Source organism: Geotrypetes seraphini, chromosome 5, assembly GCF_902459505.1.
Source record: "Geotrypetes seraphini chromosome 5, aGeoSer1.1, whole genome shotgun sequence".
Lineage (NCBI taxonomy): Eukaryota > Metazoa > Chordata > Amphibia > Gymnophiona > Dermophiidae > Geotrypetes > Geotrypetes seraphini.
Window position 1 is genome coordinate 168,464,706 of NC_047088.1, and position 14,884 is coordinate 168,479,589.

Sequence of the window (14,884 nt, forward strand, 5' to 3'; positions counted from 1 at the left end):
GAAGTAATGCACTATTACACATATTTTGACCTTAATATCAACCTGGAGTCCTGCTTAGCCTCAAAAATAAAGCCCCGTTCTCCTATATGTGGAGACCTAATTGATGCCTGTCGCATCCACCTAACTCGCGCCCAACTAAAGCCCAACTCACAATCAAAAGTAGACCTGGTTTGTAACGCCTACATTTTAGGTGTTAGGTAGATGGGTTAGCATGCTCAGTGGCATGTAATTCTGTAAATGGATGTCTATTTCGAAGCCATGCCCATGCCATGCCCACGCCTATCCTGTTAGGCATGACTTTTTCCGATAGGTGTCCATGAAATTGTAGACATCTATTTTGAGAATGACATCCAGCATTTGGACATTTAAGTTCCAATTAATGCTTCTTAAAGTCATTAATTGGACTTATTATCCACTTTATTTGGACGCCTAAGTTGATGGATGTCCGCATTGTGGACGCCTAAAGTTAGACATTCTTTACAGAATCTGGCCCTGTGTGCATAAGGCTACATTCACCCAGCCAAGCATTATTCTTTGATATGATTGGTCCTTGAAAACTAACGACAAGTAATTTTAGTTATAGTTTTTATGCAGTAGTAACCCTAACAAGCAATCAAGGCTTTGTTACCGTTTGGATCTTTTTATCTTTGCAAACTTGGATTTTCAGCTCGAAGAGAAATTAAATCGAAAAAAGAGAATGACTGCAGATGGTGGATGATGAAATGCGTGTTTGTTTGTCGACTATCAAGCCACATTTTGAGTTAATTTGCACTCAAAAACAAGCACATTCATCACATTGATTAGTAATTCTGTTCTATGTAGTTTCACCATTGTTACAATTACCCATACATAACTTAAATAACTTTAAATAAATAATGCTCATATTTCATTCTTTTGTCTTGCAATTTTATAATTTCAAGTATAATGTGCCGCAAGAAAACATTTACTTCATTTAGGGCTCCTTTTACAAAGGTGCGCTAGCGTTTTTAGCGCATCCACTGGATTAGTGTGTACTATAGCGTGCGCTACCTGAAAAACTACTGCCTGCTCAAGAGGGAGGCAGTAGCGGCTAGCGCGCATGGCATTTTAGCATGCGCTATTTCGCACATTAAGGCCCTAACGCACCTTTGTAAAAGGAGCCCTTAGTGTGCTGGAGCGAAAAAAAAAAAAAGGTTGAGAGACACTGATTTAGACTGATCTATCCATTTCTTAATCTCATTTAAACATCACAAAGTCAGAATCCTTTCTTTGTAAGTGAACACAGAGCTAGATATTATTTGTGAAGAAAATAAATTGTGCTTCAAAGTGTTCTGTAATCTTCTATATGCATCAGATACCACTTTAACAATAAAAGGTGACCCTCCTTCCCCAATATACAAGGAAAACTCTAAACATCTTACTGTTTACTGACTCTACTTGTATTCTGTTTAACAGATAAATCAATCCAGGTGTTTATATTTCCCCTAATCCCCATTTACCACAATCTTTCTAAAAGCAAAGTGTGTTCAACAGTGTCAAATACTGCACTCTGTTCTATTGTTATCAAGGTAGTATTTGATTCCTCCAAGAATCCCCTTATAGTATCAACAATGCTCACTGGGGCTGTTTCTGTACTATTTTTTTTTTTACCATTATTTTTTTTACCTTTTATCCAATAAATCTCTTTCTTCACAAATATATTGTAGATGAATTAAAATTACTTTTTAAATTATTTTAGTCACAAATAATCAATTAGACACTGATCTAATCCAGGCATCTTCAATAGTAGTCTAAAAATTGCTTTTGTAGCTCTATTGATTTTTTTTTTTTTCTTTTAATATAGTGGTCACTACAGCTTTCATAAAATTTCTAGCCTTCTCCCAGTCTCTGCTTCACTAACTCTGAGAACCAGGGATTAAGCAATACAGTAGTTTCACATAAAATATGATTTTCTGTATACTTGTTTATTCCACTAAAGAAAATCTATCAGGTTGCAAAACCCATTTCTTTTCTAAATATTTTCAACTGGATCTTTCTACTATGTTTAACTATCTTTTTCCTTTATCACAAACTTCATTTTCCACCAAACGAGATCAAATTTATTTCAGCTCCTAAAAATTATTTTTAATGAATTCTACTAATAATCATTTCTATAGAACTATTAGACATACACTGTGCTGTTCACATTATATGCAGGTAGTTTCTCTGTCCCTAGCAGGCTCACAATCTAAGCTTTTGGACCTTGGGCAATGGAGGGTTACATGATTTGCCCACAGTCACAAGGAGCTGTAGTGCAAATTGAACCCAGCTCAGTCTGCTGAATTAACCATTAGGCTACTCTTCCCCTCTGCAAATATACTGCTACTTGAATCCCTATTGATTCTGCAGCCTCCTCTTCTGAGGGCATATCATTGATGCTAGAATGTGTTTAATATTATCTTACTGACAATAACAGAAGTCTCAAACTTCCAAAAGAAAAAGAAATATTGTTCTTCTATTACAGTTAAACTGCATTTATCAAGATGCAATTTACAAGCCCTCAAACTTTGTGATTTCTTGACAGCCAAATCCTCCCATAAGAACATAAGAATAGCTATTCTGGGTCAGACCAATGTTCCATCTACCTCAGTATCCTGTTTCCAAAAGTGATCAGTCCAGGTCACAAATACCTGGCAGCAACCCAAATAGTATCAAAATTCCGTGCTACTGATCCCAGAGCAAGCAGTGACTTCCCCCATGTCTGTCTCAATAGCAGACTATGGATATTTTTAGTACAGTAACTTGTCCAAACCTTTTTTAAACCTTGCTATGCTAACAACTGTTACCACATCCTCTGGCAATGAGTTCCAGAGAGAGGAAGAAGGAGGAGGTCTACTTGGATGTCTGAGCCAAGAGACAGTTACACCTTGGGAGGCCCGCAAGAGGTGCTTGCATCCCTGCTGGATCCCTGTGGACCCAAGTGGAACCCCATGGGATACCTGTGGATTCTGTGGGATTTCCGTCAGCTCCATCCTTACCTGCAATCTGAGGGACATGGCACCAAGGCCTTCCATTCCAATGCCTATAGTTTAAAGTATTGCATTACAAAATGTAGAAGAGAAGAGGGATTCAGAGTACAAACAACAAAGGAATACATAAAAAAGCACAAAGGGGGAAATTATGTAAATGGTGTCTAAAAAAGATAGGCACCTATCTCTTGTCAATCACACCAGAATCGTACCTAACTTGAAGTCAGTTAGTTTTGTTGCAATTTAATCTTTTCTGACTTCTCTTTTTCTCAATTATTTTCCCTGAGTTCTCTGAAGGAAACAAATTTGTAACTTAAAACATAGGCATCTGTAATATAGGTAAGGGTTTTAAAGGCCTAAATTATAGATGCCTATAGAGAATCATGCCTAGTGGTGCACAGGGCAGGATTAATTCGTCGAGGGCCCCTAGGCACCCAAGTACATTGTGCCCCCTGCCCCTCCCCACCCCACCATATGCCCAGGCGGAAACAGGAAGCTGCGTCAGAGGGAAGCTTTGGGCAAGCAGCACCGCTTGCACAATTACAGTTCTCGTTGCCGTTCTTACCCGCGTTGCCAATTGGAGGTGGGGGGGCCCGTGTTGCCAATCGATGCTGGAGAGGCCCATCACCGTTTGGAAAAAACAATGTTGATGCCCTCCTTCATCAGGCCCCCCTGACCATTTCGGGCCCTAGGCATGTGCCTACTTGGCCAATTGGTTAATACTGCCCTGGTGGTGCCTATGCCCTTCTCCACCTATAAGCACATCTACTTTGGAGTTACTGTAGGCATCATGTACTTGGGGATACAGGAGATACTCGCTTCTCAAGGTAGAAAGGCAAGAAAACAGCTGCTGTTTTTGTGTGTTCAGCAACAGATACATATGATTTATAAGAAAGCATAAGCTTTTATCTTTTCTGCTTTCCAGTATCCAGGACATTGTTAAAGAGGCAATAACCAGTTGACATGTTCCATTTTCTTTTACATCAATACCATACAGACTCCTGAGGCAGGCCACAGGGCCAAAACATGTTGAGTCTAATAGATATAATAAAGAAATTGAGCACCCAAGGCCACCTTCGCTGTTTTCTTGTACTTGGGGATACTACATAAGGCTAATAGCTGATTTAAAACAAATTGAAGAGAGTCTTTCTGGGGGGCAGTCCTTTGGGGGGGACAGTCCTTTGGGGGACATTCTTTTGGCGGGAAGTCCTTCAGGGGGTGGGACAGGCCTTGGGGTGGTGCAGGCCTTCAAGGGGGGAACAGGCCTTTAAAGGGGGGGACAGGTCAGGGATGGTGGCATAGGCCTTCAGAGGGGACAGGCAGGCCTTCGTGGGGTAGTCCTTCAGGGGGTGGGACAGGCCTTTAAGGGGTGACCAAGCCTTTAAGGGGGGGTACAGACCTTCAAAGAGGGGACAGGCCAATGATGGTGGCATAGGCCTTCAGGGGGGGAACAGGCAGGCCTTCAAGGGGGGACAGGCCTTCAGGGTTGGGGGGACAGGCCTTCAGGGGGGAGGTACAGGCCTTCTGGGGTGGACAGACCTTCAGGGGAGGGGGGCCCTGGTGTAGAAGAACAAGGAGGGAGGGAAGGGGGGTACAAAGAGACATGCATATGCCGGACTTTGGGGGGGAAGAAATAATGGGTCTAAAAATAGAGGAGAGGGAGAGAGATGATGGACAGAAAGGGAAAGAAGTTGGACACAAGGGATGGTGTGGAGGAGAGATATAGATACTGGATAGGAGGGTAGTGGGAAAAGAAAAGGAGAGATGGTGGACCCTGGGGTGGTGGGGAAGGAGGGAGAGATGCTGGATGAAAGGGTAGTTAAGAAAAGGTGGATCTGTGGAGGGAGATAAAAAAAAGGAAAGATGCCAGACCTCCGGGGAGGGAATGGAAATGGAAGGGGAGGACAGAGATGGCAGATGGATGGTTAGCATGCAGAAAGAAGAAAGAAGGAGACCCTGGCAAGCAAGTTATCAGAAGACAACCAGAGCCTGGGACCAACAAGATTTAAATAATGACCAGACAACAAACGGTAGAAAAACTAATTTTATTTTCCATTTTGTGATTACAATATGTCAGATTTGAAACATGTATCCTGCCAGAGCTGGTGTTAGACTGCAAACGTGAGCTAGGATTTAACAGAGAGGAAAAGTCTTTTTTGTAAGTTTATTTTGTTTACACCACAGCGCCAGTGTGGTTAGGATAAGGTAAAGGGGGTGAAGAGGCTATAAAATAAACCCACCAGGATGTTTGAAAAAAACACCCAATTGGGCAGGAAAATTGAATCAAATCAAATCACCAATTCAGTAGTCTGAATCGAATCGAATCAAAATTTTTTTCCCTGAATCGGGCAGCACTAGTTCAGAGAGATGGATGATTTTGTACATCAGTAAAAGATCTTGAATTTCACCCTGCTTTCAATCAGCGTGAGATGATGTGCTTAGCAACTAGTGGATAGCTGTCTAGCAGTTAATTTAAATTGCTAGCTGGAAACGTGTGCAAATCGTGTATGCTAATTATCCACTTTGGATACATTATTAAAATATGCCATAATAGTTTAGTTCCATAAATTCTCTCTAACCTAGTTTTATTTGTAATGGAAACATGTCTTTGTAGTAGAGTGTTACTTATAGTAATTAGTGTCATTCTTGTTACTCTTGCCTTTTAAATTTCAACCTAAACACATAAGAAAAGTGTTTTGTAAAGTCACTTAAATTTTCAAAACACTACCTGGCCACCTTCAGTCATGAAGGGCAATCTTCTAGTGCTTAGAGGACTTCCTGTTTGATTAGTTCTGTCTGATACCAATCTACCCCCTAATTCCCATGGTCAGACAAAGCTATGTAAATGTGGAACAGCATATATACATCCAAGTATACATAATTTTTTCTTTTTTAAGTCTCTTCTTCATAAATCATATATTACCTAATGACTTTTCCTTCCATATTTTTTCAGACTTCTTTGATTAATCAACATTAATACAAAAATGTATAACAATGCTGCTGATCACAGTCAACCAATACAGAAATGTCAGTTTTTCACAGATCACTGGGCACTTATAATTGATTCACAGATTGATTTTTAGTCATACAAGAGAATTTTATTTTGCAGGGGTAGGGTGGAGAATTATTAATCCCAATCTTATGTTTTGATTTTTGTCTCACAAGAATCAAAATCGCAATAACAAAAATATAAATGATTTTTGTGCCATAACCTTAAACTACATATTTCCAACCAACCCATTCTGGGATTTAACCTTTTTCTTTCTGAAAAGCAATATGTGAAACTGTTTCTTCAAGTGCTCTTCACTAAGACCAGATTTCTTGAGACAAATTAAGCACTGGGAAAAGCCTCAGTTTAGAGAATGCATTCATTATGACTATATCCAATATCACAATTATGAGAAAACTCATAAGATTAAGGTTTTCAGTATCTAAATGCAGGGCCGCCATCAGGGCAGTACTACCAGTCCTGCATTCAGGGGCCCGGAGCTGACAGGGGGCCCGGGCTCCCCCAGGGTCCTAGGCAGTGTTCTAAGGCAGGGGCGCCAGTAGCTCGCCAAGGCAAAGTGAGTCAATCACCCAGGACTCACTTTGTCTTGGCGATCTAATCTATCGGGCCGATCAGTCTTCCTCTCCCCGACGTCAATTCTGCAGTCGAAGAGGAAGTTCGGGCCAGCCAATCGCTGACTAGCTGGGCGGAACTTCCTCTCCGACGGCAGAATTGACGTTGGGGAGAGGAAGACTGATCGGCCCGAAGCAGGGAGAGCATGCGTCGGCGTCGGCTTTGGGGCCTGTTATCCATTGGTGGGTCCTGGGGAACGGCAGGGAGAAAGAAAGAAAGGGGGCAGGCAGGGAAACAGAAGGAAAGAAGAAAAACAGAAAAAAAGAAAGAAAGGTCAGGGAGAGAGGAAGAAAAAGTTGGGGGCGGGAATGAGGTGTGGAAGAGAGAAAGCATACAGGCTAATAGAAGGGAAGAAAGATTGGATGCACAGTCAGAAGAAGAAAGTGCAACCAGAGACTCATGAAATCACCAGACAAGGTAGGAAAAATGATTTTATTTTAAATTTAGCAAAGTGGAGGCAGTATTACCACAGTTTTCAAAGGAATTTGTCCAAATAACTTAATAGTTAACTGGGTAAATTCCCAGAGATGAAAACTTCCCTTCACTTACTATGCACAGTTCTGAATTTATATCTGCTGTCTATATTTTACAATAGGGTCCCCTTTCACTAAACCGTAATAGTGGTTTTTAGCGCAGGGAGCCTATGAACGTCAAGAGCAGCTCTGGGCATTCAGCGCAGCTCCCTGCGCTAAAAACTGCTATTGTGGTTCAATAAAAAGGATGGAGGGTATATTTGTCTATTTTTGTATGGTTGTTACTGAGGTGACAATGCATAGAGTCATCTGCCTTGACCTCTTTGAAAAAAACCCAGAATAGGAATGATAATTAACATTTACTCAGCGTATAGTGTGCTTTGTGTTTTTTAATTTTATTGTTGGTAGATCATTTTGACTTGGTCATTTTAAAGTAGCTCACAAGCTCAAAACGTTTGGGCACCTCTGAGCTAGAGCGTTGAAACTGTCTATTTCTATTTTATCCCCCCTTTTACAAAACTGTGGAGCGTTTTTTAGCGCCAGCCGTGGTGGTAGCAGCTCTGATGCTCAGAATTCTATGAGCGTCAGAGCTGTTACCACCGTGGCTAAAATCCACACTACAGTTTTGTAAAAGAGTGAGGGGTTAGTTTGTGATGACATATTCCATACTAGGCGAAGGTGTTTTCTGTGTTCTGTGTGTTCGAAAGACATGGTTTTCTGTTAGAATTGATGGTGTAGGATTGATCTGTGCTGGTCTGGCTTGTTTAGTTTTACAATGGGTGTATTGATGTACTGCTCACTGCAATATGTAAGATGCTGCCTTTTCCTAGGTACTCATGTGTGACGTGTGGTTTGTTACTAAAAATCATGTTTTTCTTACAGATGGGGGGGTGCTAAAAAATGATGGGCCCCGGGTGTTACATATGCTACATATGCCACTGTATGTAAAGATACCAGAAAGCTGGCTTAGGAAAAACTTTAAGTAAATTGTTATTCTTCTAAGTTTTGAATATTTAACCCTCCCACAATCTCACGGGCACTCGTTTCAAGTTTATTGAGATTTTGATTTAAACGCAATATCAAATATTTTCAATGCGTATAACAAAAATAAATTTGGGGAAATAAATAAAACCATTTGAACAATAAACATACAAACATATCCATAGATGATTAAAATTACATAAGGAGTACAAGGATAAACTACATTTGTTTAAAAATGTGTTCTCCGCGCCTGCTCATAAATTTGTTGACTGGAAGGATCCATCAATGTGGCCAGATGCCATTCAGGACAAAGACAGAGAAAGAATTGTACAATTTGGATTAATGATGGAAGATGATTTAAAGCAAATGGCACAGTCTATGAGTAAAGATCTTGATGGACGTTCTTTTTATGAATATCTCCTCTATGCCAAATCACCCAATGGACGTGAGAAGATTTTACGTGACTGGCTTAGGTGGAGCATTAGCAGAAAACTATGTGTGTATTCGGCCCATGGATAAAGGGGGGGATGTCGGGGGGGGGGGGGAAGGGGTGCGTGGGGGGCCCAGTAGGATTGCTCAGTAAGGGGCCCAGAAATTTCTGATGGCGGCCCTGTCTAAATGAGTGCTCCAGACAGTTGCATTATGTCTATATGAAACTTTTATGCTACTGACATTTCTTAATGCAGCTCAGAGAGCAATTAAAACTGTTCAAACTGGGACAAAGCCCATGCACACTGTGATCTATGAGCTTTTGTACCAATTTTCAAATTGAAATTCTCACATCCTTTCACTTTGGAAACATTTGCTTTTTTTCTGTGGATTTTGCAAAAAGAAGTTCACACAGGGTCTTAAGAATATTATTTGTGCATAGATTTATAGCCCCTTCCTCAACCTAAACACACCCCTGGAAATACTTCCTCCCAATATGGGTAATCTTTATGGTTTGTTCCACATTTTAACTTTTTTGAGGTGTGGTAATTTTCAATAAATCAGATTGTTTAAAGGGGCAAAAAAGAGTGTCCAACTCAAAGCAAATGCTTTAATTTAATACACATTATGCAAATTATATCAGCTTTTGAGTCTCACGGGAGGAGTCATTGTCTCTATGTGAATGCTCAAGACATCCACAAGGAAATGCAACTTCTAAAGAAAATAATAGTAATAAGGCAAAATAAGAGCAACTTAAAAGATAATTTTCAAAGAAATATTTGCAGCAGGAGGACACCCAAAATTTCCCTGGAGAAAGACTCCCAAAATTTCCCAAGGAGAAAGACTCAAGTCCCTACTTCTCTTAGAACTAAGTATCTTAGATGCTCTGGCACATAGCTAGGTTTAAGCTTGACTCACTTCAAGGTAACAGCACTCCCTGGCTGTAGATGGTTGACCTACATACTGGAATAACCTCTAAAATTTAATCTGTTTCAGCTTAAGTAATAACTAACTCTACATCTACCTGTGGTAGGTATTTTGCAATCTTATTTATCTTACACTGAAGCAAATCTGCAAGGTCCTGAGCAGTAATTGGTATAAGACAATTTTGTCACATACCGACATCCCCCTGATATCCCGTACCTCCCCTGACATCTCTACGCTCCCCCCCATCCCCTCAACATTCCTGGGCAACCTCCCATATTCCAAGAACCCTCTCCCCCCCCCCCCCCAGTACCTTTGAAAGAGCAAACAGCAGGAAGGAAGCCAACTTAGCAGAAGCAATTAGATTAAGCATATGAGCTGCTATATGAGAACTACCTTGATTTACCACATACAAACCAATTTCTGATAAAAATGTATACAATAAAAACACATCTTAACTAGAATCAGTTTCAATATGTAAATTCAAATCACCTATCGGAACAATACAACCAGTTTCAATTGAACTTGAGCTATATAGGTATAGATCTCTTCCATCATATTTTTACATATACCTGGAGGTCTATATATTTCTACTAATCCCATACTATTCAATGATGGTAAGAAACTTAATTTAGCAGCCAGACATTCTAAACTAGGTGAATGATATCTATCTATCAAATCTTTCTCCAGAACTTATAGAACATAAGAACATAAGAATTGCCGCTGCTGGGTCAGACCAGTGGTCCATCGTGCCCAGCAGTCCGCTCATGCGGCGGCTCTTTGCTCAAAGACCAGCGCCCTAACTGAGACTAGCCCTACCAGCATACGTCCTTGTTCAGCAGGAACCTGTCTATCTTTGTCTTGAATCCCTGGAGGGTGTTTTCCCCTGTGACAGACTCCAGAAGAGCGTTCCAGTTTTCTACCACTCTCTGGGTGAAAAAGAACTTCCTTACATTTGTACCGAATCTATACCTTTTCAACTTTAGAGAGTGCCCTCTCGTTCTCCCTACCTTGGAGAGGGTGAACAACCTGTTCTTATCTACTAAGTCTATTCCCTTCAGTACATTGAATGTTTCGATAATGTCCCCTCTCAATCTCCTCTGTTCGAGCGAGAAGAGGCCTAGTTTCTCTAATCTTTCACTGTACGGCAGCTCCTCCAACCCCCCCATTTTAGTTGCTCTATTCTGGACCCTTTCAAGTAGTACCATGTCCTTCTTCATGTACGGCGACCAGTGCTGTACACAGTACTCCAGGTGAGGGTGCACCATGGCCCGGTACAGCGGTATGATAACCTTCTCCGATCTGTTCGTGATCCCCTTCTTTATCATTCCTAGCATTCTGTTTGCCCTTTTTGCCGCCGCTGCACATTGTGCAGACGGCTTCATCGACTTGTCGATCAGAACTCCCAGGTCCCTTTCCTGGGAGGTCTCTCCAAGTACTGCCCTGGACATCCTGTATTCATGCCTGATATTTTTGTTACCGACAAGCATCACTTTACACTTATCCAGGTTGAACCTCATCTGCCATGTCGATGCCCATTCCTCGAGCCTGATTATGTCACATTGCAGATAGATATACTCATAGGCAGCTGAATGTTTTGTTGTTGTTGGGAGGGGCCCAAAAGCTCCACCCCAGACTCTCAACCCTCATAATAGTACTAATTCAAATACCATTTTCCATTATTTTTTCATATATATATATATATATACTAGTCTTATAGCCCATTACATTAACGGGTGCTAGAATATATGTGTGTGTTTCTGTCTTTATTTATTTCTCTCTCTCTCTCCTTAGCCGCTTTCTGTATTTCTGTCTTTCTTTTTCCTCGGCTGTCCACCCATTCTCCCTTCCTTTTACCTTCCCTGTGTCCACCACCACCCCTTCACTGCTCCCCTTATCCAACAGCAGCCCTTCTCCCTTTTTTAATCTCCCCCCTGTCCAGCAGCGCCTCTTTCCTGTCCCCCTGTCCAGCAGTAGGCCTCCCTTCCTTTTTCTCCCCCCATCTCTTCCCCTGTCCATCAGCACCTCTTTCCTGCTCTCCTGTCCATCAGTAGGCCTCCCTTCCTTTTTATCCCCCCGTCTTTTCCCCTGTCCAGCAGCACCCCTTACCTCGCGTCTGCCCTCCACCGACCGCGGCCTGCGGCCGCCGACAGCTGCCGCAGCAGCCAAGAGCCACCGCGGCCGACAGCCTCTGCGCTGCCTGAAGCCGACAAAACCCTAAGCCGCGCATGCGCACTCCTACCTGCAGGGACCTACAGCGCACGGAAAATGGGAACACGCAGGTAAAAGTGCGCATGCGCGGCTTAGGGTTTTATTATATTAGATACAATATAATCTTATTAACAGCACATAATGGTTAACCACAAAATTAAATTGCACAAACCACATTGTATGCTTCTCAACATTCATTCCTACCAGACCACCTGGCCTTGGTCACACATGCACAAGACAGATAACCCCTATGCAAATACAGGGCCACAAACTAAAAGTACTAATATATACAAACAAAACCCTAAGATAAAAGGCTCTGTATGCAGTACAACTCCAGAGAAACAGAAACAAATGCATTTCTTCCTGAACAGTGCAAAATATAGACAGCAGATGTTAATTCTCAAAACTGACACATTTCAATCACTAAGTTGAAAATAAAATCATTTCTCCTACCTTTGTTGTCTGGTGATTTTATTTTTCTAACCATCTTTTAACAGCATCTGGCTGCACTTCCTTCTGTCTGTGCTCTTAACTGTGTATCCAGGGCCAACTTATCCATTTTGTAAGTTTAAAAGCCAAGGAATTTCTCTCCTTCTTCACTTTCTGCCCTACATCCATCTTTAAGGATCAATATTCACAGGCTATTCTGTTATGGAGGCAGTAAATTCAGTATCAGTATCAATAGCAGTTTTACTCCTCTAATTATATATTTTAATCCAAATGATCCTCAACGGGCTCTTCACTCATGCAACAATATATGCATGAGCCATCATCTTCATTAGATCAATTCTTCAAATATTTTTATTTTTTTCTTTTAACTTATACCTTTTATCTTTTAATGTGTGAATATATAAATATCTTTATCACTTATCTTGAAATGTAATAATTGCCTCTACTGCTCAGAGGGGAAAGGCAACTCCTGTTCAGAGAAGGAGGGAAAAGAGGGAGAAACATTCTATACCACTCAGGATTTGGGAGACTTCAATTATATCTCCCCTTAGTCATCTCTTTTCCAAGCTGAAGAGCACTAACCTTTTTAATCTTTCCTCATACGAGAGGAGTTCCATCCACCTTGGATCATCCATTCCATCTTGGTTGCTCTCCTTTGAATTTTTTTTTTTCTAATTCCTTTAGATCTTTTTTGAGATACAGCAACCAGAATTGAATGCAAGACTCAAGATGAGGTCACACCATAGAGCGATAGAGACATTATGACAATCTTAGGGCTCCTTTTACAGAGGTGCGCTAGCGTTTTTAGCGCACCCACCGGATTAGCACGCGCTTTAGCGTGCGCTACCTGAAAAACTACCACCTGCTCAAGAGGAGGCGGTAGCGGCTAGCGTGCACGGCATTTTAGCGTGCGCTAAGCGCGTGCTAAAACCACTAGCACACCTTTGTAAAAGGAGCCCTTAGTCTTGTTAACCATCCCTTTTCTAATAATTCTTAGCATCTTGTTTCCTTTTTTGGCCGCATTGGATGGAAGGTTTCAGCATATTATCTGTAATGACACCTAGATCTTTTTCTCGGGCACTGACTCCTAAGGTGGACCCTAGCATCTGGTAACTATGATTTAGATTATTCTTCATAATGTGCATCACTGCATTTGTCCATATTAAATTTCATCAGGTACCATTGTGGAGGTCCTTACTATGGTTTTCCCTAAACCAGGAAGGAACCCACTAGAAATGTCTAATTATAGACCCATTTCCCAGAGACTGTTGAAGAGTGACCATTGCCTTAATTCTTTGTCAACAGGGAAATTGCAGGTTTGCTTAAATAAGATGACACACAGACGCTTTGTATAGAACATTCTGAATTGTAAACCTAATTGTCTGAGCTATGGCCGAAAAGATAATAAAAGGGCACAAACTGCAGGGGGCATGTTTGGGGATAGAGAGTAGGCATCTTCTGTGCTAATTGATTAGCTCATGGGCATTGACGCATATAAATTGACGCCATGGTTATTTTTTATGATAGAAGGGCAGAGTCCTGATTACATATACAGGAAATCTCCTATCCTCCTATATTTAGGGTCTGTTTTATGAAGCCGCAGTAGCGGTTGCGCTGCGGTAACGGCCCTGAAGCCCATAGAGATTTAAAGGGCTTCGGGGCCGTTGCCGCCCGCGCTAGCGCGGCTTCATAAAACAGGGGGTTAGTCTGTGGTGTATAAGCCAATAAGAGTCCTGGTCATTTCAGCTATCTAATCTACTCCCATTCTTTAGCCCAGGTAAATAAGTACTCTCTTTATGAGCAATTTCTTTGTTCTCACAAAAGCTTTACTTCTTATCTCTAACAGAAGCAGCATTTTATTTTTTTATTATAGTTTCCCAAGGTCACTTCTTTGTACAAGAGCAGCACGAATGAACAGATTTCAGAAATAACCTCTGAACCACTGCACAGGCTGGGGCCTACTTATGCTAACAGGCTTTTCTGCACCACTTTGTGGGATTCTGGCATTCATCTTATAAAATTTGAGGAAGGGCAGAACTACCTGCTCCTCTTTGTAGTTTGAGCTATAAGAAGACTAAGAAGTACTCATTTTCGGTCCACAGTAAGTATTGTCACCAAGGCTGCTCAAAAGAACACTTCACAGTTTTAGAACTTCTACTAGATCGATATCACCTGACCTATAAAGATGATGATGAAATATTTAAGTGCCTTAATGATCCTTTCTGGGCGGCAGGTTCCAAGTCTATTCAATCAAATATGGTTCAGTAAATTAAAGAAATGAATGGTGTGAATATATACATAGCAAACAAGGTTGTGTCACTCAGTGCCTTCTATTTAGCACATATCACCGCTTACCTATACTCATCTATTCTGAACAATGGATTGCAACCTTAAAACAAGGCAATGATGTGTGGAAAGGGGAGGAAAGAGTTAACCTATGCAAATGGGCAAAATTGCATGAATACCTCATATATGGATTTATTGCTTGTTCCATGTTTTTTTATTAAGTTAGAAAGGTCAGATGCAGGAGGGGGGATTGGGAGGGTGAGTAGGGGCAATCTGATTGCGTATTCCTTCCTACATTCACAGCATTTAATATTTTTTTTTTGTAACGCTTGAATTCCATTAAGGAGGGGGAGGGAGGACATTCTATTGTTAAGTCTGAGGAAATTTTCAGTAAAATGAAAACAAATTGCTATAAGTAAACCATTTGTCACAGTCTGATTACTTTGCAGTCACTCTGGGAACACCAATTTGTCATGCTAGATCAGGATAACAGAAGCCTATTTGAAATGGCATGCTGTCGG